Source organism: Stenella coeruleoalba (genome assembly GCF_951394435.1).
Source record: "Stenella coeruleoalba genome assembly, chromosome: 5".
Taxonomy (NCBI): domain Eukaryota; kingdom Metazoa; phylum Chordata; class Mammalia; order Artiodactyla; family Delphinidae; genus Stenella; species Stenella coeruleoalba.
This window is the reverse complement of record NC_137150.1, coordinates 132,531,648-132,556,781: the sequence shown is the minus strand read 5'-3', so window position 1 is coordinate 132,556,781 and position 25,134 is coordinate 132,531,648.

Sequence of the window (25,134 nt, the reverse complement as noted above, 5' to 3'; positions counted from 1 at the left end):
TCCTATAACTCAATGCTGATGAGGCCATGAGGGAAGCAGATATTTCATTCTTTGGAAACTGGTACAATGCCTTTTGAGGGCATTTGGCAATCAATGTAGGTCAAAGGTCATAAAAATGCTTGTACTCTTTGACCCCGTAATCTCCTTCTCTGGAATTTACCTCAAGGAAGTAATTTAGAAGAAGAAATGGTGTATGTATTGTTATATTTATAGCAGCGTTATTTCTGACAGTGAAAAACTGAAAATAACCTAAAGGTTTAGCAATAGGTGACAGATAAACAAATTATGAAATATTCGTATAATGGAATATTACCTATTACTAAAAATGACAAAGTTGCTAAGTATTTAGGACCATGGAAAGGAACACAATGTCATATCTATAGAATTATTGAAGCGCTGTTAAAACATTACTTTTGTTAAGTAAAAATCTAATGAGAACATGGAGAAGTGAAGGTAGTTGTTATATAGGATAGTAGAAATGTGGGCAAAAATTCATTTAAATTGAAAGTCGCCATTTTTTATGTTTTCACTTTTGTCTAACAAGAAACATTAGCTTTGTTTTTCTTAACCACCGTACATAGGATCATTTTTATTTTTAGTTTTTTAGCTTTTATTGGAATTTAGTTGATTTACAATGTTTTGTTAGTTTCAGGTGTCCAGCAAAGTGAATCAGTTATACATATACATATATCCACTCGTTTTTTAGATTCTTTTCCGACACAGGCCATTACAAAGTATTGAGTAGAGTTCCCTGTGCTATACAGTAGGTTCTTATTAGTTATCTATTTTATATATAGTAGTGTGTACATGTCACTCCCAATCTCCCAGTTTATCACTTCTACCCACCTTACCCCCAGTAACCATAAGTTTGAAGAAACATTAGTTTTAATCTGGGAGAGATCTTCCATAGCACTGCCACAGTATTAAGCATTCTGTTACCCCCTTCACCTACCTACCTGTTCATCTTTATACCTTGTCAAGTAACTTGGATTCCTAATTTGAAATTAAATGATTATTTTAATAAAGAGACTCCAGTCAGAACAAAATAGGGTTGGCCTATGTGTAAAAATAGTTCATCTTGATATTGCAGGACCATAAACCGGGATGAAGGAAGTGAAAGCCATGCCCCCTCCAGCCCTGCTTCCTCTACGCCCAGATCGTGGCACATCCTGGCAGCCTGACCTGCGTGACTTCTTGGACTTTGCGGCCTTCACCCAGGAGAGGGACTGTGGGTCCTGGTTTTCAATATTCCCAAACAAGCTTGCTTTAAGAGCAAGAAGACCCAGCCACCAAATTTAAAGCAAGCAAACAAAAAGCATCAACATATCACTCTCTATTCCTTCCTCTGCACATCGAATGGGGAATCTATTCAGTCTGTGGGTGAAGGACGCCCACTGCTCTCAAAATTCATATTTGAGTTGCTCACAAAGGACAGGACCAGGCCTTGTACGTCCCAGCGAAGGACACTGAACACCTTTATAACACAGACAATACCGGGACTGTGTAGGGAAAGAAAAGGCATCGCATGTCGGTGGGATATGGCTTCTTGCCCCCAGACTGATTGGCCACCCTTATCCTTTGCTCTGTGCAAGGAACCGCTTGCCTCCCAGACCCAGGGTCTGTTCTCCGAGGGTTCCTCATCAATCACGCATTCTGTTTGCTCCACACTGGCCGGTTGGATCCAGCCCACCAGCTGCTGTGGAGACGTCTGCGTCGGTCCCTGCAAAGTGGGGGGCACAGATGTGTGTGTGTGTTGGGGGACGGGAGCCAGATGCTGCTGGGAGCCTCTTCTAACCGTGTGCTCCCAGCTAGCCTATCAGCAGAAAAATCTTCCCCTACTTTGCTCCGGTAAGTAGCGAGGGCTCACTGCCTTTTCGTCAGCGGGAATATTTACATGGACTTTGTGGGGAACTCCAAATAATACCTGATTATCTGGCATAATAAAAGCAAAAGGAGTTTGGGAATTCCATGGCGGTCCATGGTCAGGGAACTAAGATCCCACATGCAGCATAGCCAAAAAAAAGAAAGGAAAGGGGAAAAAAAAAAAAGCAAATGGGGCTTCACGTTAATTACATTTCTAAATTACTAATAGTTATTTCATATGGTGCCAAAATTTGCTTTAAAACTAACAGTTTTAGGCAAAAACTAATCTAAAACATTTGTACACATCCCTTTTTTAATTAATTTATTTATTTTTGGCTGTGTTGGGTCTTCATTGTGGTGCGCAGGCTTCTCACTGCGGTGGCTTCTCTTGTTGCAGAGCACGGGCTCTAGAGAGCGCAGGCTTCAGTAAATGTGGCGCATGAGCTCAGTAGTTGTGGCTCGCGGGCTCTAGAGCACAGGCTCAGTAGTTGTGGCACACGGGCTCAGTTGCTCCACGGTATGTGGGGTCTTCCCGGACCAGGGCTTGAACCCGTGTCCTCTGCATTGGCAGGTGGATTCTTAACCACTGCGCCACCAGGGAGGCCCATCCCTGCCTTCTTAATCAGAGTTTTATAAACACAGATTCAACTTCTCCTGATGGCTTTTCATTAGAATTTTAAACTTATTTGTTCATATGTGAATGGCCAGATTTTGGTTTTATGCTATAGTTTTACTGTTTTTTTTTTTTTTCTATTTTATGCTGCCCTCTATCATTATCAGCTATTCTTTCTTATAGTACCTGGACCTATCCTTTCATATTTTCAGAAGAAAAACTTATTTTTATTTACTCAAAAGCGGCACCAGTGATTGAACCCACCAGTCAAGGACTTAGGTATAATGTGAGATCTTAACCATGAAGAGAACTCATAGAAGTTGAATATTTATTTAGCTCCCTGCCCTCCCACAACCCCGATGGATTGGCTGGGAGGTCATAGCCGGACTCCATGGCTCAGATCCTTGCAGGTCGTGAAGGTCAGCTATAGGTCAGAGCAGCCAACTAGCAACACTTGTTCAGTACCATGGGCCTCACCCACTTTCTGGTTTGCGTGTTTTATTTCTGAGTAAAGAAACAGATACTTGATACGTGGTATTGCTGCTCGGGTACAAGTAAAAGGCAGAGATCAGAGAAAATGTAAACAGGTTTTAGCAAGATATGATGTATATATGATATATATATATATCATATATACACATATATATGATGTATATGATATGATGTGTATATATGTATACATATATATGTATATACATACGTATATATTGCTACCTTCTGTACAAATATCTATTAATTTTTCTAGATTGGGTCCTTCTCTTCTTCCTCTTTTTCTCTTCTTCTTCTTCCTTCTTCACTTCATCATCAGATTCTAGTTGGATACCCCTGGTAAATAAGGATGCAGCCATATAAGCAGACATGTAAGAGTCAATTCTGAGGCTAAACAAAAAAATACTAGTATCCTCCTTTTTCAGAACCCTGAGAAGGGTTTTTGCAGAACCCTGAAAACTGTATTGTCACAAAATAGAAACAAAAATGAGGGAGAGAGAGGAAAGGCATCTTCCCTATTTCCTTCTCTCGTTATATGGATCTCAGACAAGGAGCTTCCCAGGCCCGGCACCATCAGCCCCCAGCTGCATAGCCACGGGGGCACTGGGTCTCCCATTTTCCCCATTTGTTTTAATTTTCCTCATCCTTCATTTCTAATTCTAATCCATTGCGAATATACTTGTTTTTAAAAAGACAACAAAAAAGGAGAAGGATATCCTCACAAAGGAGACATCCCCAACCACCATTTTTCTGAGTTGCAGATCTAGTTTGCAATTAAATTCTTCAGAACATCTGCAGACATCAGTATCTGTGACTGCCCAAGAGTGGCATTAATCGGTCAGTCTTTTTTTTTTTTTTAATTGGAGTATAGTTGCTCTACAATGTTGTGTTAGTTTCTGCTATACAGTGAAGTGAATCAGCTGTATGTATACATATATCTCCTCCCTCTTGGACCCCCCCCTTCCATCCCCCACCTCATCCCACCCATCTAGGTCATCTCAGAGCACCGAGCTGAGCTCCCTGTGCTATATAACAGGTTCCCACTAGCTATCTATTTTACACATGGTAGTGTATGTATGTCAATCCTAATCTCCCAGTTCATCCCACCCTCAGTCTTTTAACACAGTTTATTTCATTACTTAGGCCCACGTCTCTCCCTCCCTCAGCAATCGTATGTTATTCTTAAGTCACACGGGAACATGGCTGTGATTCTGGGGAGAAAACTAAGTCATGCTACAGTAGGAAACAAGGTTCCACTCCTGGCTCGGAAAATCCCAAGTCACAGTATCCATCTATCAGACAGTTGGTGGAGGAAATCAGGAGCTCCATCAGCCCTTTCCTGGAACATTGGGTTTCTAGGAGGAGTGAATGGCTGTGAGGCTCCTGTGCCCTCAACAAAGTCCAAAGTCCCCACTGCCGTCATTTTGCCATTTAACTGAGGTTAAACTGTCGCTGTGGAAGACACAAAATAGTGCTGTGAATGTTTAAGTAGAAATAGGGTATTTACATAGTCTCAAAGTATTTAATAATCACGAAGGGAAAAAATAGTAAGTTTACAACCTGGCAGATAACACCTTGGCCAAGTCATCAGGGTGGACATGGCAAGCTGAGGACACATCAGTCACCTTGAGTTTCCCTCCCAATGACGCATAACCCCAATCTAACCATGAGAACACATCAGACAAACCCAAATGGAGGCGTGCTATGGATTGAATATTTATGTCCCCCCAGTGGTCATATGTTGACGCCCTAGTCCCCAGTGTGATGGTATTTGGAGGTGGGGCCTTTGGGGGTGACTTGGTCATGAGGGTGGTACCCTCATGAATGAGATTCGTGCCCTTATAAGAAGAGCTAAGAAAGAGATGATACCTCTCTCCACATATGAGGATACAAGAGGAAGGTGAGTGTCTGTAAACCAGAAGAGGGTCCTCACCAAAAACTTCTAGCCTCCAGGACTGTGAGAAATAGATGTTTGTTGTGTAAGCCACCCAGTCTATGGTACTTTGTCACAGCAGCCCAAGCTAATACAGGGGCATTTTATAAAATAACTGACCAGTACTCTTCAAAAGGGCCAAGGTCATGAAATCAAGGAAAGACTATGGAACTGTCATAGATTGGAGGAGGCTAAGAAGACATGATGACTAAATGCAATGCGGTGCCCTGGATCAGACCCTGGAACAGAAGAAGGACTTTAGTGGAAAACTGATGACATGTGATAAGTTCTGTACTTCAGTGAATAGTATCATGTAGAGGTTAATTTCTTAATTTTGATAAATGCTCTAAGGTTATGTCAGATGTGAAAGGGAAACTGCGTGAAAGGCATATAGGACCCTCTGGGCTATTTTTGCAACTCTTCTGTAAGTATGACATTATTTTTTTAAAAGAAACTGCTCTGAGGGACTTCTCTGGTGGCGCAGTGGTTAAGACTCTGTGCTCCCAATGCAGGGGACCCGGGTTCGATCCCTGGTCAGGGAACTAGATCCCACATGCATGCCACAACTAAGAATTCATATGCCACAACTAAGGAGCCAGCGAGCAGCAACTAAGGAGCCTTCCTGCTGCAACTAAGACCCGGTGCAACCAAAACCAAAAAATATCTTTAAAAAAAAAATACTGTTGTGACTCAAAATGGCCAAGTGCAATTGGAAATGTCTATCAGTATTTTGGGGAGCAAGTGAACAAAACGACATCGAGCTTATAAGAAAGACAATTGCTTCTTTTATGAAGAAACTGTCAAGAAGCCTTAATGAATGTTAGGCAGGCTTAGAGCCCTCAGTGTGGGAAAGAAACCAATAAATTATCCAGAATGTTAAGGAGATTATCAATGGTTTTTACTCCCCGATCCTGTTTACATCTCCCTGCTCATTAGAAGTAATAAAGATGTGCAGGTTGAAACCAGAGTTAGTCTTAATTTACTATTCCCGCTTTGTTTATCGTCCTGTAAAACTTCCAAAAGCTTGGCTTTACGTTTAATTCAATAGAAGAACCAAATTGAAGTAATCAAGTCAAGCTACTGTTATTATGTAAAGCTATTTCCTTGGACCCCTGCTTTGAGTAAATGATTCCTATTAATATGCAGATTTGCTGGAGATTACCAGAAAGTCTCTCAAAATAATCATCAGAAAATGTCTTTCTAAAGAATACTTTTCTCTCTGACATGGACCGGGTTTCAGTCCATAAATCTCTCCCTTCTTCTACTCAGGGACCATTTGGGACTACTCCGTGACCAGGATGGGAAAATGGGGACTCCTAATTCACAGATTTGAACAAAAATGAAAATACAGACCCAGCTTTCTCCCCCTGCATTCTGTTGATTTTAAAGTCCTGTCACAGCCCAGTTGTAGGGAAGAAATTCAGGGGTGTGAGTATTAACACTGTATGTGGGGTGGATGGGTGTGTGTATGTGTGGTGGATGGGTGTGTGTATGTGTGTGTGTGTAGACAAGACAGGAGGAAGGTGTGAATTCTCTGCCACATTTTTATTTGACTGCACTAAGTATAGAATTTCACATAATGGAGGGTGAGAGGCAGCATAGGCTGTGGTCAAGGAGAAAGGGCTCAGCAGTCAGACTGGGGTTTGAAGCATTGCTTCACTGCTATCGACCACTAGTGAATTATTTAAACTCTCTGGGTCTCTGTCCTCTTAGCTGTGAAAAGAGGATGTTAGTTATACCTACATTTACAGCTGTTATCAAGATTAAATGAGCAAATCCATATAAGAACTAATCATGGAAGGATGACTATTGAAAGCTAAGAAATTTCCTATCTTAGTTAAAAAGTGTGTGTGTATACACACATATATATGTATGTAAATATATGCAAAGATAGGCAAATATATGTATATACACATACGTGTCTAGGTTACTTCTGTGTGTGTGTGTGTGTGTGTGTGTATAATCTTCAGTATATTTATTTATAATGGGGGAAAACTAGAAGCAATCTCAGTGCTGAGTGGTAGCAGAATGTGCCACCCCAAAATGTGACTAGGAGTTCAGGGCATGTCACCCCAAAATATGCCACTTTGGTATACTGATTATTTTGAGCTGTAGGTATTACTGAACTGAACTGAGTTCTGCTCACCCAAAGCACAGCAAAGCCTATCTACTGACGCGGGGCTGTGGTGAAGGAAAAGTACAGCATTTATTGCAGGGCGTCAAGCAAGGGAGTGGGAGACAAGCCTCAGATCCACTCCCACCTGGTCTTTGAGGTTTCTTTCAAAGGGGAAAAACAAAGAGGCTGGGATTAATCCTTGTCTTGTGACATGTTTTAATCGTAGTTTCAGGAGTCAGGATGTCTCTGGTTTATGATTCTCAGGTCAGCTGGTCCATGACTCGGAGGTCTGTGAGCCTATTTTGTCCTGGAGAAACAATCTGAGTTTGTACCTTTGTGATGATACCTATACTAGCAATTTTAGTACATTAACCATGTTATCAACAACAGCAATTTTAGTCATCTGATTTTGGGTGATCAGTGTTCAATTAGCACACAATTGAGGTCAGACCAGACAAGAAAAGGAATAAAGTTTTGGATCAAGGGATAAATCATAACCTGAGTGAGAGAACTCTATTTGAAGGGGACTTGGTTTTCTAGGCACTTGAAAAACAGCAAATGCAGGAAGAGGCTTTCTCTGAACTCCTTTTATCTAGACAGATCCTCCAAAAGGAACACAACACATCAGTCTCTTCCTGGGGCCTTTCATCAACCAGGGAAGACTGACCCTTATCACAGGAGAGGAGACTAGAAGTTAGGACCACACCCAGACAAACTGTCACAAATATCATACCTTCCATCTCATCTTCTAAGGGTCCCTTCATCTTTCCTGAAAACCATTTACTCTCCCCTATGAGGCCTGCCTCCCCCCTTCCCTTTCCTTATTAAGATGGTATTTAATCCTGAATTCTAAGCCACCTCAGGAGTGACTCATTTTTCCCTGGTATCTCCCATGTATCATGAGGTAGACACATGAATAAACTTCTGTTTGTTTTTCTCTTGCTAATCTATCTTTTATTATAGAAGCCTCAGCTAACAACTCAGAAAGATAGAAGGAAATTATTTATCCTCTTTTACAAGCCCATCAATAGGGAAGTGGTTAAATGATGATATATCCACTCAATAAAATATTATGCACCCATTAAAATAATTACTTGGAAGACTCTGGAGCTGCCTGGCAATGCTCAGGGGAAAAGTAGATCATAAACTGTTATGCACAATATAATTATAACTGTAACATTATAAATGCTTGTGGGCCAGCAAACGACAGGGAATATAGAAACATTAAAATGGTTGTATTTTGGTTATGTTATAATGGGTTTTAATGGGCGATTTTCTCCCCCTCTATTTTCCAGCTTTTTTTTTTTCTTTTACGGTACGCGGACCTCTCCCTGTTGTGGCCTCTCCCGTTGCGGAGCACAGGCTCCGGACGCGCAGGCCCAGCGAGAATGGCTCACGGGCCCAGCCGCTCCGCGGCATGTGGGATCTTCCCGGACCGGGGCACGAACCCGCGTCCCCTGCATCGGCAGGCAGACTCTCAACCACTGCGCCACCAGGGAAGCCCTTTTTTCCAGCTTTATAACAATGATTTTTTTTAAGTTTTCTTTTGAAACGTTTTAAGTAAAGATAACACTGGGAATAAGAATTTAGTGGTTGCTTCCATCAGAATATCCTAACGTTTTTGGTTTTCCCCCTTCCTCCTGTGCTTGGGTCCTGATCTCATCTAAAAGTGACCCATGGGTGTCAGTAAAAGATCCCTCCCCTCCCGGTACCTTCCCCAGAAGGTGTCTGACTGCCAAGGAAAGTGTGCATGGAGCTGGGATCCGGGCCAAAGGTTTGACTCAAAGCTTGGGGAGGAGGTTCCCCCGACACCTGAACCTTTTTTGGTTTGATTTGGTTTGTCTACCATTGACATAAATATTTGGACCCATTTCATTTACAAAACAGACATCCCAACTAGCAAATTCTGGCACCGATCTATTTTAAATAGTAAGTTGTAAAATTAGCTATAAAACTCGTAAAGAAGACATAATACTATACATTTTATTTCTATAACTAATAATTATAATTGATCCTTTACCATTCTCCTTGTCTGGTGATTTCTGTGCTGCCTTCCTGGATGAATATACATGCTAGAGATTTTATAGAGGTTGGGTACAGATGCAAATGAAATTGGGCTGCGTTTAAAAATGTAGCTATTACCACAAAAACCAAGGAAACCGAACAACCAAGAAAATGGACGTTTTAGTAAATTTTAAACTCAGCAATTCTATCTTTGAAAATATCCTTTTACAGAATAATAAAGCACTATTTAGACAAGGTCAGGGTGGGAACAAGTAGGAGTCTGGAGAAAATGAAGTGTTCTTCTCAAGTCTGCCAAAGTTCTAATCAAATGTAGGAGAAAGTTGCAATGTCTTTTTTTTTTTTCTTTTTCCACCAGGAGCAATAGGGTTTGTCACTGAGGAAAATCACAACTTCCCAGATTTGTGATTGAAATGCTGTCTTAATCCTGAGCAAGTCTCTGCTATTTATAGCCCCAGCGCAGCCAGAGCCCCGGGGGAGAAGGCTGTAGACTTGTTATTTTCCTCTACCTCTGCCCGTCTTTGCCTTCTCCTGAGGTGATGGTAAGCCAGTTTAATATGAATCCTCGGTATCCCCCTCAAAAGAAAAACAAACAAACAAACCTTCAAGAATTATTTTGTTGGCCTATGGAGGTAATTTGTACTTTCTATTTTTAAAAAAATTTCATGAGATATTAAGGAAGAAAGGAATCTAGGGACTTCCCTGTTGGTCCAGTGGTAAGGAATCTGCCTTCCAATGCAGGGGACGCAGGTTCGATCCCTGGTCAGGGAACTAAGATCCCACATGCCGTGGGGCAACAAAGCCTGCGCCATAACTACTGAGCTCGCACGCCTCAAAGAGAGAGGCTGCCGGGATGCAAACTACAGAGCCCACACACCTGGAGCCCACACACCACAACTAGAGATAAACCCAAACAGACCGCATGCCGTAATGAAAAGATCCCACATGCCTCAACAAAAAGATCCCATGTGCTGCAACTAAGACCCAACACAGCCAAAAAAAATAAGGAAAATTAAATAAAGAAGTAAACAAATAAGTATTTTTTAAAAAGGAGAAAAGAATCTAGAGGCAGCCTACTAAACTATGAAACTTTGAGGGCAGAACCAGGTTTTATCCAATGCTATGTCTCCATAGCCTAGTGCAATGTCTGATTAAAAGCAACAATAGTAAAACAAAACAACTAATAGTTGAGTCCTTTCTCTGTGCCCAGCTCTCTTTACAGGCATCAACTCATTTAATCCTTAAAGCAATCCTGTAAGTAAGTACTATGATAACTATCATTATAGAGGTAAAGGAACTAAAGCTCAGAGAGGTAAGTAACTTGCCCAAAGACACACAGCCAGAGCTAGAATTCAGCTCTCAGTGTCAAACCCCATTCCCTTAACCACCTGGTTACATTGCTTCAGAGCACATAGTAGGTGCTCAACAGATGTTGGTGGCATGAATAAAAGAACGTCTGGAAAACACCTGGGCAGGTGTCTTGGCACTATCGGAATGCTCTCAGTCTAGGTTGTGAAAGAAACTCAGACTTACGTTATCTCAGCCTAGAGCTACACTTCCTTCTTTGCCAAAACTGGTCTTTAGTCTTTCAGGGCCAGACCCCAGATTCTCCCACTGAGATGCTTATAGTAGGACTGGAGCTGTGCAAACCCTCAGGCTGGGAGGATGCCCATGTTCCCTCAGGGCATATCAAGTGCAATTCAAAGGTTCCTTTCCCTGCCTGGGTGACTGGGAGCAACCTTGAAATTCCAGGGAATAAGAAGGAAATCTCATTCTGTGCAAGAGAGCAGATGCTTCATCTGCAAGTTTAGACATAGAAGATTGTCCCCTTAAGAACCTGTGGGGAGATGATGTCCTTGAAATCTGGGTTTAGTTCCTTTGGATTGAGAACTTCCCCTGTGATCTCAAGACTTTAAGTCTCAGTGAAGAAAGCAAGACCCAGACTGACACTTTTACACATTGATATAAACTCAAAGCCCAAAACCAAATAATTATACCTTATGTTCCTGGATGCATATGAAAGTATTAAAACTGGACAAGAAGGATACCAACAAACATGGGAGTGAGGAGAGGAACGTTTTTTTTCCTTTAAAAAAAAAACACTGAAAGCCAATTTGAAAATATGTTAACTGTTGTGAATTCTGGGTGATTATATGTTATTCTGTGGACTTTTCTGTGTCTTTAAAATTATCAAAATAAAAAAGACACAGTGGGCTGATTTACATAATTTCTTGGACTGAAAGAAGGACACAGGGTGGATTCTAGCAGTTGGTGCTGCCAGTAGGCTCCCTGTGAGGCAGCGAGTGTTCATCAGTAGTCCTGGAGAAGACGGGGCTGGTGACTATGTGGCAGGGATGTATATTCCCCAGAGAGGAAGGGCCTAGATTTGAAGGGAGGATCATTCTAGAACAGTGTTTTTCAAACTTTTTTGAAAAAAGCTTTAGATTAGATTAGATTTAGAGTCACACATATATACATTCACTTCTGAAATAAATTTCACCAAACTCATCAAGCTATCTATGATGCAGTCTGATATTTCCATTTTTTAAAATGCTAGTCAAGACCCACTAAACTGATCTCATGATCTATGAGAGGTGAGTTGGAAGAGCACTGCATGGATGATCTTTAAGGTCCTGGGAAGTCAAGTGCTCTGTGCCTCCTTTCAGGCCATTTTCTCTCCTCTCCCCACTTAGCCCTGCCTGACGTTGATCTACCCATTCTTCAGGTTTCTGGTCAAATCCCTTGTCTTCCAAAAAGCCTCTCTCATGCTCTAGGGCAAAATGAATTTCTCCCTCTCCTAGTGTCTCATTCACTTTGTGCTCTGTACAGCATTTTTTCACATCTCTCCATTCATCCAACAAGTATTTTTTGAGCATTTATTATGTGCCAGGCACTGTCCTAGGCACTGGGACTGCAGTAGTTCACACATAAACCAACTTTTGTTCTCATGGCACTTACACAAGACCAGGATGAGCTGCACAACAAAGAAATAATTATGTAGCTCTCTCAGGTGTTGATCCGGTGCTAGAAAGCTTTAACAACTGCTCTTGATATAAAATCTGGCTTCCACCTCATCACGTACCCAGAGATCCAGTGAGCTGCTTACTGCCTCCCTCTTATGTCCAAGGAAAGCTCCACAGGGAAAGACGAAGACAAAAATGAACAAAGATAAACTCAGAGGAAATAGAGACAATTCAGTAAACTTTTCTAACCAAGTAGACTTTTTAAAAAATAAAACTGACTTTTTCAGAAATACAAAAGAGGATATTCATTCATGAAACAAGAACAGGAAGATATAAAACTGGATCAGTCAGAGAACCAGAGTTGTTGAAAATTAAAATAGAATAACAGAATTAAAAATAAAATATAATGAAGTGTTGGAAAATATAATCAAGGAAATCTCCTAGAAGCATACCATCTAGAAATGTGGAGGTAAATTTGAGAAAAAAATAAAATACTCAGATCAAATAGTTGAAATTCCTTGCAAGGGCATGAAAGTGAGATTCCAGAAGTGGAACAGAGTATTGGGTTTATTCCTTATAATCCATTTAAGTACTATTTGATTTTCAAATGAGAGAATATATATTGGTAAAAATAAGTTATCTTTTTAAAGTGCTGGCAATATTTTTCAAGATTCTAAAAAGGTATGGCAAAAAAATTTAATATAACCTAAGTTAAACATACACTTATTGTATATGCTTTAGGTACTTAGTATAAATAAATGACACTGAAGATTAAAATTCTTAACTTGATTCTCAAAGTGAATGAGAGCCTAGAATGGTACAAAACTTAATGAATTTTCCTAAAAGACAGGATGTGATCTAACTGGGTTGGCCAATGGGTGAGGGGCTAGCTGGCATCCCCTGTGTCCCAGATTGCACGCCCTTGGATAATGGTCAAGAAGCTATTCAAGAATCTAAGCTTTTATTTCCTAATGACCTTTTCAGACTCCAGCATTGTTCTCACTGGGGCTACACAAGACCGTGCCCAGACGGGTTTCTCACCACACATCTACTTTAAGAGGCAAAAAGATTACATGGTCAAAAATACCTTATACCAGAAAGAAGAAAATGGCTGGTGGAATCTCTGCGTACTGATTAACAACAAGAGGAAAGGACACTCTTTGGACCTCTTCATCTTATATCAGCAAATAGAGCGGGGGTGGGTGGAGGGGGCACACCACACACAGAGAGAAGGATGTGAACAGCATGATTTAGGGACATTGTTTTCTCACACTTACTTCCATTTCTTCTCTCTGGTGAACACAGAGGCTGGATGAGTAGGGTCTCTGGGTTGCCTTGAAGCTTTAGGGATTTGCCACCACTTGCAGGGTGATGGCTGGTCTGGGTGCTTCCCAACTCGCATCTCAGTCCCATTTGGGCAGATGAAAGTCAGTCCCAGAAGGTGGGAGGCTGCCAAGAAAACAGAAAAGACAATAATGCATCTTGTGACTGTCGCAAAGCATCTTGTGTCCGGTAGCGCTTCAAAGGCCTCTTGACTTCCCCTGAACTCCCCTGCATTTCCTGATGTGTGAACAGCCTTCAGGAAAAAGTTCTTTTAAAAACAGTGAAGTAGAAAGAGGAAGACAAATACCGTATGCTAACACATATATATGGAATCTTAAAAAAAAAAAAAAAAGGTTCTGAAGAACCTAGGGGCAGGACAGAAATAAAGACGCAGATGTAGAGAATGGACTTGAGGATATGGGGAGGGGAGGGTAAGCTGGGACGAAGTAGGAGAGTGACATGGACATATATACACTACCAAATGTAAAATAGATAGCTAGTGGGAAGCAGCCGCATAGCACAGGGAGAGCAGCTCGGTGCTTTGTGACCACCTAGAGGGGTGGGATAGGGAGGGTGGGAGGGAGACGCAAGAGGGAGGAGATATGGGGATATATGTATATGTATAGCTGATTCACTTTGTTATACAGCAGAAACTAACACACCACTGTAAAACAATTATACTCCAATAAAGACGTGAAAAAATTAAATAGAAATAAAAACAGTGAAGTAAGTCAGAAAGAGAAAAACAAATACTGTATGTTAACACATATATATGGAATCTAAAAAAGTGGTACTGATGAACCTAGTGGCAGGGCAGGAATAAAGATGCAGACTTAGAGAACGGACTTGAGGACACAGCAGGGGAAGGGGAAACTGGCTCGAAGTGAGAGAGTAGCACTGACATATATACACTACCAAATGTAAAATGGACGGCGAGTGGGAAACTGCTGCATAGCACAAGGAGATCAACTTGATGCCTTGTGACGACCTAGAGGGATGGGATAGGGAGGGTGGCAGGGAGGCTCAAGAGGGAGGGATATGTATACATATAGCTGATTCACTTTGTTGTACAGCAGAAACGAACACAACATTGTAAAGCAATTATACTCCAATAAAGATGTGAAAAAACAAATCAAAACATTGCTTCATAGTAATCTGCTTCTCCCACTCTGCATGCTGATAGGCAACATTAACAAGTGCTGAAGAAGACACTCAATGGTACAAAATTCAGTTATAAATGGGAACAGTAATAATATTAATAATAATAACAAGAGCTGGTTTTCATTGAGCACTTTCCACGCGCCCAGCTCTCTCCTATGTGATGCTAGCTGAGATTCTCTGTGCCCAATCCTTCTGGGATAAAGCTAGATTTCACCTTATTAAAGAAACAGAATGGCTTTTTGGTGCGTAAGGCACCATCTTGCTGACAAACTTGCCTCCCTTACAGACTTTTATGTCCAAACAGTCAGGTTCTCAAAAAGATAAAACACGGTTTTGGGTTCCTTTCTGTTCCCATAGTCCACCCACAAGTAGTTATTAAAGTCTAATCTGAAATTATCCAGGGATTCAGTTTCCTACGGAAGACTCAACATTCCAGCTTTGAGTTTTCTTCCAGCCTTTTGGAAATTTACTGCAATAGAATCACTTTGCATGAAACTTACATGCTGGAGTATTTTGCCCCAAACGGTTACATCCCATGATGCCTTACACTCAGCACCACACCAGTGCTGAAAGCTCCTTGGAAATGTGGCACCCGAGGAGAGATTTGATCAATGGATAATGACACAAAATCCTCATTGCTTCGCCTTTCTCCTCTCGTCTGACCGAAGTGCTGCTTGAATGTGATCAAAGGTAGGAATAAAGGTGAAATCAAGTTCCCTTAGTTAACAACTCTGATAAAAGAGCAAGGAAGAAAGGACAATTGGTTTTGGGATTTTCTGGGGCTGGAAATTACCCAAACCTCTCTTGCTTTCAGAAGCAGCTGAGAACAGGACTGCCCGTATGGTTGGGCGGGTTGTTCACTGCACAAGAGCCCTGGACCAAGGAGATGAGCAGAGACTGAAATCCAGCCTGCACCTTGCTTACCTGCACTCTGCACAGGGCTGAGTCCCCCTTAGTTCACACAAAGCTATTATATGGGCTAGCAGGGGCCCCCGTTAAAGGCATATTCCACAATTCAGCTTTATGGATTAGCATTTGGGGTGGAGGTGGGGGAAGGAGGGCTGGTGGGGGGAAAAAAAAAAAAGAGAAACCATAAAAAAGGTGTTGCAGACGGGGAGGATGTTGTGGCCGAAGACACAAGACTAAGTCGAGACATGATGTGACGCCGTGTTTGTTGATTCGCACCAATCCGATGAGCGGATTTTTAATCCGAGTGAGATTTCCTCTGTCCGTTTTATCCTGCTATCGGGACCCAGCTCCCCAGCCACGTGGGCACAGCACGCCGTTCCTTCCTGGGGTTAACGGCCCATGGTGGCGCTCTGGAGATGTAAAGAGGCTGAATTGTTTGTTTAGCAGTCAAGTGACAAATTATTTAATTAGCACATATGCCATTTGTCTCCACAGCTGTGATCACCGGTACTAATTGCAATGCGGCCTTAATTTATTGTAGATATATTGCTCCATATGACGCTAATGTGGTCATTACCAACGGCCATTATGCCCCCGTATCATGTTTGGAAATGAGAGCAATTCCGCCATGTGGAGAAAACCACACTTCCAGTCCCGGCCAATACATGCAGCCGCTACTGTCTCCAATCATGGAAGCATTCAAAACAGCAGTGCTCCTTTGGAAATCTCCTTTTCAGCTGCACTTCTGAGGATCAGAGCTTGGGACAGGTTACTGCAGAGTCACCAGCTTTTAAGCCTCTGCCCACTTCCACCTGCCCACCTGCAGACAAAGGACAGCGTGGACCCCAGCACCGGCTGGCCACAAGATTTGCCCTCCTTACCCTGTCCACCCGCCGCTCGCAGGGGAAAGCTCCTTCTTTCCTGCTACCCTTAATCAGATATGCGTCAAAGGCCTACAAATGGGCAACTCAGAGCAGTGCGCTCACTCAGGACAAATCCTGGAAGCAGCTTGTGAACAACACCAGTGATCAAAAATAGCAATGCGGGCTTCCCTGGTGGCGCAGTGGTTGAGAGTCCGCCTGCCGATGCAGGGGACACGGGTTCGTGCCCCGGTCCGGGAAGATCCCACATGCTGCAGAGCAGCTGGGCCCATGAGCCATAGCCGCTGAGCCTGCGCGTCCAGAGCCTGTGCTCCGCAACAGGAGAGGCCACAACAGTGAGAGGCCTGCGTACCACCAAAAAAAACTAAAACAAAAATAGCAATGCAATATCCCAACGAACAGGAGCTGTAGCCACAATTGCCACTGAAGGTAGGGGACTTGGCAGGGGTGGGGCAGGGCACAGGGTGGGATCAGGGTAGTTGAAGCGTATGCACATACTCAGTTGGGGAACAGGTGACTCTATCGCCAAACCTTCCATTAAGCACAGTATCTGCCTCTGGGGAGTTTTGATTTGGCTTAAAAACGTGGTCCAGGGCTTCCCTGGTGGCGCAGTGGTTGAGAGTCCGCCTGCTGATGCAGGGGACGCGGGTTCATGCCCCGGTCCGGGAAGATCCCATATGCCGCAGAGCGGTTAGGCCCGTGAGCCATGGCCACTGAGCCTGTGCATCCGGAGCCTGTGCTCCGCAACGGGAGAGGCCCGTGTACCGCAAAAAAAAACAACAAAAAAAACATGGTCCAAATAAAATGATGCAAAACCATTGGAGGAGAGGCCATGGGGAGCAGAAGGTGAGGACACCAAACTCTCTCTGTCCAACAGCACTGGTGATGTCTCCTAGTTGAAGCTGAAGTTAAAAGGAATGTCGTTTAGCACACCTGGGGCATGGGAACCACATGTTAACCGGCCAGGCTAATTAACGATCTTTCTGGAAAGCAGCTACCCATCTATATTCTCGTTATCCTCTTAACACTCCGAGATGCAGACAGAGGAGGCTGCTGCCCTGACAGCAGGGCTGCTGCCCTCCAGGTGAGAGGCAGGAGGTTGGGGAGAGGGGGAAGTGGGCAGCCCAGGGGGCCCAGAGGGGTAGGGATAGGGTTGCCAGGTAAAATACAGGCCATCCAGTTAAATGTGGATTGCAGGCAAACCTCACATCGCATTTTAGTATTTGTTGTTTACCTGCAATCCACCTTTAACTTGGGCATCCTTCTTTATTTGCTCCACCTGACATTCCTGGATGAGGGGAGGTTGGAGAACAGGACAAAAGTCAATGCATTTCTTTCTAAAATCTCTGTTTGGTGTGGGGACCCTGCCTGCTTGCAGCCACAAACCACAGGAGAAATCTTCAAGCTGGGGTCCTCCTGCGAGACACCTGTAGCCCCCTGGCAGTTGGGCTGGCAACGCAGATGCACTTCCCAGGGGCCCTTTGAGGCTCCAGGAAATGCCTCCTTGTGAAGTGTGGGCCTCTCTGCCTTGGTGTTACCTCAGGGCTACCTCAGTGCCACGTCGGTGCCAATGCGGGCAGAACCCTGCTTCCCTGGGCATGTTTCCCCAGCCACTATCTTGGACAAAAGGCTTTATTAAATCAGGCAAACGTCAACCCCACTGCTAAGTAATAAGTTAACCAGACAACAGGGTTGGACAGATAAAAGTCCCCTTGCGGTAGCATCAGCATAAGAGGGGCCGCTAGCCAGGCCCCGGCCCTACTTTTCAGGTGGCCACTGGTCAGAACTCCGTCGGCTGTGCCAGTCCCCCAGACGGCAAATTAAAAACAGCAAATGTACCTCTATTCTTTTTTTATCTTCCTCCCCCCGCCTCCTTTTATCCTTTTTCCTTTCTTTCTTTTTTCTTTTTCTTTTTTGTCAATGCGGAATACAAGGCCACTGCCAAAAACATATCCCACACAATCAAACATCAGATGGTGACTCCTTTCCCACAGCTTGTGTGAGTGAAAACAGTGAAATTATACCCATGTTTTAGCGGCGGATCCCCTGGTGTTGCAGCGGAGACCAGCCCTGCACTGGCTCTTGTTCGCTGTTTTTTGTTCCTCCCTTCGCAGCGTTTTTCGCACTGGACACCATTCAGCCCGCATTCAGCATTGTATGTCACTTCACATATGGTTCATCCGCTCCAAATGTGTGCATGTACCCAGAAAATGCAGCTTTTCATTATGTATTCTCTATGTAACAGAAAAGATTAAGATATAAGCCTGGTGAATGCGGCAGGAATTAGTTGGACAGATGAATAAGGGAAAAATGAATCTAGAATGATGGTGGATTTGGTCTAATGATTGTGGGAGGGCGTTAAGAACTTGCTGGTAGGTTTCAGCCCTTTTAATCCCAGGCTGTGTGTATTTTGGTAGGAGAAACGCTCCCTCAGAACTCCATCTCGAAGGGTACCGTAAGAGACACAGGCGCGCACACACGGACACACACAAACCTCTTTAACCTGAGCGGATGAAAGAAAGGCTTCTGCGAGGAGCCCAGGTCCTCAGCCCTAAAAGTCTTCAGACTTGCTGTGGAGGTTCAGAGGATTCCCTATTTCAACACGCAGCTTTTAAAATAAATTAAAAGTGAGAAGCCTTCGTGCCATTGATGACGCTTTCCTTTTGTTTCCATTTTATTTTATTTGTTTAGACTTAAAGAAAGGATCCATGCCCAGAAGGGCAAACTCTCTAAAATGGATTTGATTTTGAACACTCAACAAAAGCCACTGTTCTTAGATGCTTTTCACATCGGCACCCAGATTACCAAAAGAAGAAAAAAAAACCCAAACTTGTCATTTAAAATGGATAAACTTTTAAAAAAATGGATAAACTTGATGCTTTTGGAGACTAACACTAGTCAGTTGAAGTCCTGGTTGACACAGTGGAGTTTTCCATCAGCATTTGCAAAAGATGCTTGTGTTTAGTATCATTGTTTTCTGGCTTAATAGGAATCCGAGAGAGAGAAATTTGAGATTTAGGCTTACTTACTTCCTACCACAGTTTCCAGAGAAAGAATTTTTCTTCCAGCCAATTTTGATTGAAAATCAAGATTAGCATCACAATAGAGATATTTCAAAAGTGTAAATACAAAAGGCTACAACTTCAGAGACCTCTTGGTCAGATGTGTTGGTCTCTGGCACATCATCTCAGAAGCCACTGGAAAGGGGCTGCTTTCTGAGTCAGCCCAGAGAAGGCTCTGCTCACTGCGAAAATGCACACTGCAGACTCCTGTGGAAACTCATATGTGACTATTCATGTGTGGGAGGGGAGCGGAGCGACACCTCAGCTTTTGAGGACCCTGTTTACCTAATTTAATTCACAGATATTTTCGGTGGGTGGAAAGAGAGCACCTTAGACCCGTTTGACTCATTCGCATCAAAAATAAGCCTTGTAGAGTTTAACAAAATCAGACAAAAGCTACCTTTTCACGTTGTTGCATAATCTCTCTATTTTTGTATTCCCTTGTATAATTGTGGTCCAAACATTTGAGAAGTTCCTTTACTTGAGTAAAAAAAAATATGCACATGGCCAAGCCACAATTAACCAAGGAGAAGTAGTATCCTTCTTTCTCCCTCTTTTAATTTAAATGACTTCATTTTAATGTTTACCCAAGATGTGATCTGTATTTAGTGATGTAGCCGTCAGGTTTATATTACTCTCATAGAAACATTAACAGTCTAAAAGTTTCTTTTCCATAACTAAAAATGTCATTTTCCCCCATTTTTTCCCATTCCTACAATCTCCTCACACACATGTGACAACTATTGTGCAAAGAAAAAAAGAAAATTTTTTTGAGGCTCCAAGTTCTATTTTTCTTAGCCTAGCCCAGGATTTGGACACATGGAAGAATAAAACATATGCCATCAATTAAAACATCATTCCATTTTCATACCATTTTTAGACAAGTTGGTGCCTTTTAGTAATGCCTTAGGGGAAAAAATGCTGGTGTTTGTCCTGTCTTCTTACTTTATGTGAAACTTAACCCTCCCAGAGCTATTTTCCTCCTGGGCTCTTGGTTGGAAAGTAACGGCGGGTGGGAGCTTATCATTTCAGCACAAGCTGGACTAAACCTAGCAGAGGCTGCTGTCCCTGCTTCCTGGTTTAGTCATTTATTTTCATACGATTCCAGGTGTACCCTTTCCTCTCCGGTCCCTGGAAAGCAGCACAGCGAGGCATAACATCTTTCCTTCAGTCTGGATAAACTGGTATCCTTTTCCACAACGTTTTTCCTTTTTTCACAGTGGGAAGTGTTTGCATTCGAAACAGTTTACATCTACATAATAAGCACGCACTCTTTTTTTTTTTTAATCCCAGAAAATTTAGCTGCATTTTAGAATCTCAGCAAACAGGCTGGCGTTGCCATTAAACAATCCGAGAAAAGTGGTGTTGGCGGAAAACTTAGATCATAATTTGCCTGACAGAACAAAATGGCCAGGGCTTCTTGCTTTGTCCTTGTGTATATTTGGGGTTATTATCAGTGTCGTGGCTTTCTGTGCTAAATACAGGGCTGGACCGTGGAAAATCAAAAAACAAACTGGCATTTGGAAGGGCAATAGCTTTTCTCGAACAAGGGAGGAATCTCCCGTTTGCCTATTATTTCGGACTTACTTCTGCTTCTCTACGTCTTCCAAGGTAACAAATGAAGATGAGTCACCCACCTTCAGCCTTGCCACGTAAGAAAGCAACAGAAGACTTCTCTCCAGGAATTAGAAAAGGAAACCTGTTTGCTTTTCAAGTTTCGAGTCCCTCCCAAAGAGATGAAAGGGAAATTAAAGTGAGTTACCCCTGTGGAATCGCCAAAGTGAAAAACGGGTCGCTTTATCCGTGCTCTTCAGAGCTCTTTAAGGCTTGAAGGTCTGGATTGAAATCTGTGTAATACTTGCATTCACTGAGTCAAGATTAATAGCACTGGTGTTGCGTCCTTGGGGGAGAGCCTCCAGAAGGCTTTTGGAAATAGAGATTGTCTTGCTTTGAAATGCTTCCTCCTAAGCACGTATTTATTTATTTATCTATTTTATTCCCCAAGGAAGATTTTTTTGGGCATCTGATTTAAATTCGCTAAATCCGTTCCCCCATATAACCGCGTTTCCCCACGTCTAGTCTTTATGTCTCAAATACGGCTGGTTCTTACTGTTGCTCCTGTCCCCAGTATAACACTTTCAAAAACAGTCACTGGGTGATACTTTGCCCTCCCTTCTAAGTCACCTTATTTTTTTTTTTTTGACTTTGTCTTTCTTGATCTGGAGAATTTCATCTTATTTTTCTTAATTGGAGTATAATTGATTTACAATGTTGTGTACGTTTCTGCTGTACAGCAAAGTGAATCAGTTATACATGTACATATATCCACTCTTTTTTAGATTCTTTTCCCATACAGGTCATTACAGAGTATTGAGTAGAGTTCCCTGTGCTGTACAGTAGGTCCTTAATATATACAGTAGTGTGTATATGTCAATCCCAATCTCCCAATTTATCCCTCCCCCACTTTTCCCCCCATAACCATAAGGTTGTTCTCTACATTTGTGACTTGATTTCTGTTTTGTAAATAAGTTCATTTGTACCATCTTTTTAGATTCCACATATAAGCGATATCATATGATATTTGTCTTTCTGTGTCTGTTAGTCACCTTTTTTTTTTAAGCATCACACTCATCCCTCTATGCCACCCCCAGAGTTTCCATAACAATTCTGAGATAGCCGTATTTAGGACCAGAAATAAAATCTAAGTTTGCTTTCTTCTCAAACATGTTTTAAAATAAAATTGGAGGGAAATCACTTGGAAATAAAGTCAATTTGATATTAAGTTCTTCGCAAGAGTGAGACTTTTTATTTCCTCTCTGCTTTGCCCTTGAAAACAGAATGAGAGAAAAAAGTAAAACAGAAACCAAACAATTACTGAGTGAAGAAAGTGGCTCTGTAGGTAGTAAGGTGAAGAAGAAATTTGCATTGGAAAGTTAAGTTCTGACACTTACACTGCTGCAGAGGTATCAAGCCTGATGGTTTCTCCAAGAAAGACTCTTACAGGAACCTCCCAAGTAAAATTTCAGAAATGTGTTTTCCTTTTGCTGACTTTCACTCTTTCTCTGCATCTGAATGTGGTTCAGTTTTAGTGGTTGCTTTTTGCATGTTGGGAAGATTTTACTTTGAAAAAGCCCAAAACTGAAGAGAACGCCTTTCGGCTCATCTTAAACCACAGGGCTGTCCATGCAGGTTTCAGTGCCGGCTGTGCGCTGGGCGGTAAATCCTGGGGAAATAGCCTAATCCCACACAAGCTCCCACAGCAAGCTCTGTCCCTGGCATTGTGTTTCCTAACCAGCTCGGGTGAATACCATATTGATCCTAAAAACGTGCAGCTTCTTAGCTTACAAGTGCTCCCTTTATGGAGCACGGAGAGCCAAGCCACAGAGCAGGTATTGCGTCTTAGGGCAAAGAAAGGGACAAGTTGAACCCCTCGGACGGATGTTGCCTGGTGTGCGTACTAATTATTGTCCGTTGGTTTAGTGTCTCTGTCAGCTGTTTTACTGGTGTCTGATTAATCCTACTGGTCACCAGGGGTAAAGCCAGGGTTTCATCTGATCTAGGAACAAAACTTTTCCTCTCTTGGACAGAAGGTGGTCTGTCCAGGTCAGGGTATGGGTCATTGAAAGGGCAGCCTTAGGGAGCCTGCCATTTTCACAGCAACCACTTGTTACAATTAGTTATAAAAAAAAAAAAAGCTAACATGTGGTGAATTGACACTTTTGTGGGTCCCTTAGTCTGGGTGGTGCAATTGTTCTGAAAAACAATGTCAGAATTTTCATTTGAAAGTGGAGAGTACAACCGTATTTCAAGCAGCGAAACCACTGCACTCTGAGCCACTTGGGGGTTTCCTTTCCTTCGGTGTCTAGAACTCTAGTCTCCCGCTCTGTACTAAATCCAAATATATGAAATGAAAATGCAGGAATGAAGAAGTGTTAAATCATGCAAGACAGCGTCGGCACACACTGCCCCAGCCAGCTCCCCAAAGGGCCTGACAAATCATTTGCAGAATTGCAATTGGAAGCAGATTCCCTGAGTCTTGGGAAAGAGCGCCCTTGGGCTCTGGTAGGGAAGTCCAGACCTCCTGCAATGTCCGTTCTGTTCTGGTTCCTTTGCAATGGAGACCCCGATTCGTAGCCTGGCACGTGTCAGCCCAGACAAACAAAACCATATTTAACAGAATTGCTCACAGCCAAGTATGATGTTGTAACTAAGCTCTAGCCAAAGGCTGAAGGTAGAAATGGAGTACAACTTCTGGAAAGTGTCCTTGAAGGGAAGGAGCATTCCCTTCTTTGCTCTCCTTTTTTCCTGCTGACTGGAATGCAGACGGGACGGCTGGATGCCTCACACACTATGAATTTGTGCTAAGGAGGCAAAGCAGCCCCCTATGACCGAGGGAGCAGAGCCATCCCACCAGCTCTGGACACATGAGAGAGAAATAATCTCGGGTCTTTTTCAAGCCACTTTTATTTAGGGCCTTGGTTTCAGACAGATGAACCTAATTCTAACACATGCAGGCACTCAGGGGATTCTCAGTCCTGCCAAGTCCAGATCAAAGTTCTACAACGTGCATTTCAATCTGAGTCTCTGGAAAGGCAAAATGAAAAGATAAAACTGAGGGAATCCAGTCCCAGGTGACAAGCTGGCTGGGTCAGAAGGCTCTGTGAGTCAAGGCTGCCCCTACAGGAAGCCAAATCACCGAGGAATGCTGTTCTCTCAGGTGGATTGTAGTATAGATAAAGAAAATTGATTCTCAACTGTTTTTATTTTCTGCTGGTTTGTGTAGCTCTGTGTGGCTTCTTCAACTGGCTACACAGGCCCTAGAGATACTAGGAAGAGAGATACTTCAAATATATTTGGAGAAAAAGAAGTAAGTAAATAATAAATAATAGAGGCTAGAGGTCTCCAAAAGCAAATGCTGAATGGTGAACATTTTCAGCTTCACTCATTTTCTTTTGTGAAATGGAAAGGATATACATTTAAGAGTTTTGCTTCCAATTTCATGTTTTCTACCACAATTAATGCAAGGCCTGCACTGGTGAAAAGAACACGTATAAACCACTGAATCAATGAGAACTTCCACATGGAACAACAACAATGGACATCCACATGTAAAAGAATGAAACTGGACTCTTACCTCACACCATACACAAAATTTAATTCAAAATGGATCACAAATCTAAATATAAGAGTTAAACTATAAAACTCTTGGAAGAAAATATTGGAGTAAATCTTTGTGACCTCGGATTAGACAATGACTTCTCAGACATGACACCAAAAGCACAAACAAACAGAGGAAAAAATAGGTATGTTGGACTACATCAAAATTTAAAAGTGTCATGCTACGGATAATGCCTTCAAGAAAGTGAAAAGACAACACACAGATGGGGAGAAAATATTTGCAAATCATATATCTGATAAGGGAAGTATCCGAATGCATAAAGAACTCTTATAACTCAATAATAAAAGACCCCATTAAAAGAGGACAAAGGATTTGAATAGACGTTTCTCCAAAGAATATATACAAATGGCCAATAAGCACAAAAAAGGATGCTCAATATTATTGTCCACGAAGGAAATGCAAATCAAAACTACAGTGAGGGCTTTCCTGGTGGCGCAGTGGTTGTGAGTCCGCCTGCCGATGCAGGGGGTGCGGGTTCGTGCCCCGGTCCGGGAGGATCCCGTGGGCCGTGGCCGCTGGGCCTGCGCGTCCGGAGCCAGTGCTCCGCGGCGCGAGAGGCCGCAGCGGTGAGAGGCCCGCGTACCACAGAAAAAAAAAAAAAAAAAAAAAAAACTACAGTG